Source organism: Halichoerus grypus, chromosome 5 (genome assembly GCF_964656455.1).
Source record: "Halichoerus grypus chromosome 5, mHalGry1.hap1.1, whole genome shotgun sequence".
Taxonomy (NCBI): domain Eukaryota; kingdom Metazoa; phylum Chordata; class Mammalia; order Carnivora; family Phocidae; genus Halichoerus; species Halichoerus grypus.
In genome coordinates this window covers 122143888-122146319 of record NC_135716.1, presented here as the reverse complement: position 1 = coordinate 122146319, position 2432 = coordinate 122143888, and the positions used below count along the sequence as shown (strand labels likewise).

The 2432-nt window shown below is 41.8% G+C and overlaps 1 pseudogene; it reads left to right on the top strand.

The window, feature by feature from the left end:
• Positions 1–425: 425 nt before the first annotated feature.
• On the top strand, positions 426–1952 carry LOC118523548 (glutathione peroxidase 1 pseudogene; annotated as a pseudogene).
• The last annotated feature ends 480 nt before the right edge of the window (positions 1953–2432 follow it).

Below are 2432 nucleotides of genomic sequence, written 5' to 3'. Positions count from 1 at the left end.
TCTTATGCTTCTTTTGCCTCCATAGGTGGTTATGTGACTAACTCCCATCCAAGAAGTTTGATGAAAGTGGTGTGTGTCATTTCTATTCCCTGGTTGACCCCTGGGATGGAAAAAGCACGGATACCTGAAATACCACATGAAGGAAAGTCACCTGACACCAAGAAATGCCCATATTAGGTTGTTAGATGAGTAAACAAAAAGCATCTATTCTTTTTAAGGCACTGAAATTTGGGAGTTTATTTTTACAGCTGGAGTATGCTTAATCTTACCCTAACTAAAACAAGTATGAGCTGGAAAGTAACTAAAGATTTTTGAGTGACTGAAAGATGTAAAGTATGACTAGAGTACAGAAAGAAAAAAGAACATGAATTGGACCATATGCTTACATTTCAAATAACACTATGGCAAGATAAATATCCTGAACAATGTCTCGCTATAATACAGCCAGAAATTCTGGAAAAAATACAATAAACATTATTTTTAATCTACAGTTAAGCCCAACCCCACCCCAAGTAAGAAAAACACCAAAGGACCCAAATCAAAGAGAAAAGTAAAAGCCAGAATGGTAAGCTAAAAGCTATTATCTCTACCAACATCAGAAATCAAATTTTACCAGAGAATATAGGTAATGAACTTTGGCCCATGCAATCAGAGTTGCGGGGGGGATGGGGGTGGTAGATGGGGTTGGTTAAATTAGACTTCTCTGTAACTCCCCTTTCCAGACCAGGGAGAAACTCTAAAAGAAAATAAGCCAATAAATAAACATGACAAGCGTACTTATCTGGCTTGGCCTGTGCTGTGATGGAAACAAGTCTGCAAATTTACAAATACAAACTTGCTCTCACATCATGGTTTCGATAATCAGATTTATACTATGTACCTTGCAAAAAAAATCATACAGGTATATTAACATAAAATAATCATGAGTGATGGACATTTCTAAGGCACCTATATTTTAAAATATTATCTTTCAAATTATGGCCCAAATGTGACCCCAAATGATTCTCACAGAAAAAAGCCACCAAAACCAAACTCACAGTCCAAAATTATAAAAGTTTTATAAAAATGGCACCACAAGTGCTATTCAGCAAAATCAAGACAGGAGAATTAAATCCCTATTTCTCCGATAGTTGAAGTAATAGATGTAGAGTAAAAACGGACTTTTAAAACGTTTAAAGAAATAAAAGATGGAAACAAATATCTGCAAAATTAAAGATAATATGAAGTATTACAGAGATCTGAAGATTAATTAAATAGGTAATCTATAAATAAAAATTACATAATGCACTCTTCTCGCATAGCCCTTCCTGCGCGCCGCTCGGCGCTCCAGGTCCGCCTTCTCTGCGCGCCCACCAGCCAGCAGGGAGCCCATGAGCCTGGGTTGCCTGCGGGGCAAGGTGCTGCTCTTCCAGAATGTGGCTTCGCTCTGAGGCCCAAAGGTCTGGGATTACACCCAGATGAACCAGCTGCAGCGGCGCCTCAAGCCCCAGGGCCTGGTCGTGCTCGGCTTCTGCCGCCACCATTTCAGGCATCAGGAAAACGCCAAAAGCGAAGAGATCCTGAATTCCCTCGAGCAGGTCCCAGCCCGCGGCTGGCTCCAGCCCAACCTCACGCCTTCCGAAAAGGGCGAGGTGAATGGCGTGCAGGCACACCCCCTCTTCGTCTTAGGATGCCATCGCGCTCATGACCGACCCCAAGTTCATCACCCGGTCTCTGGTGGGCCGCAACGACGTCGTCTGGGACTCTGAGACCTGATGGTGTGCCTGTGCGCAGCTACAGCCGCTGCTTTCCAGCCATCGAATATGGAGCCTGACATCGAAGCCCTGCTGTCCTGGGGCCCAGCTGTGCCCAGGCAACCCGCCTATCTCTGCTGCTTGGCAGTCACAGCACTGCCCTCCAGGGATTTCATCCACAAAGGTGCTTCCTCGAAATCTGCATGGAGGAACGCTTGATTTCCGGGAAAATCCTCTGAGATGGGTGCTTCTTCTGCATCCCAACACCCCCTCCCCAAACCAAGTCTCCTCACTAATAAAGTGCCCGGTGTCAGCAAAAAATATAAAAAAAAAACATAATCATTGAAACGAAAGAATAGAGTCATGAATAAAAAAAAAAAAAAAGAACTGTGAAGAGAATTGTCAAATTTGAAGAAATGTATCACAGAAATTCAAAAAATTGAAGTTCAAAAGAAAACACAAGCTAAGAGATGTGAAGGATAGAATAGAAATGTCTCAGTTTTTCTAATCTGATTCACAGAGGACAATATGAAATATGATGGGGGCAATATTGGCAAATACGGTGACTAAGAATTTAACAGAATTGAGGAAAAATAAGAATATTTAGGCTCAGCAAACACATGTCCTTCCATGCAAAGTAAACAAAAGAAAACCCACACCAAGACACTTTATAAACATATTTAAAAATATCAAGTGCAG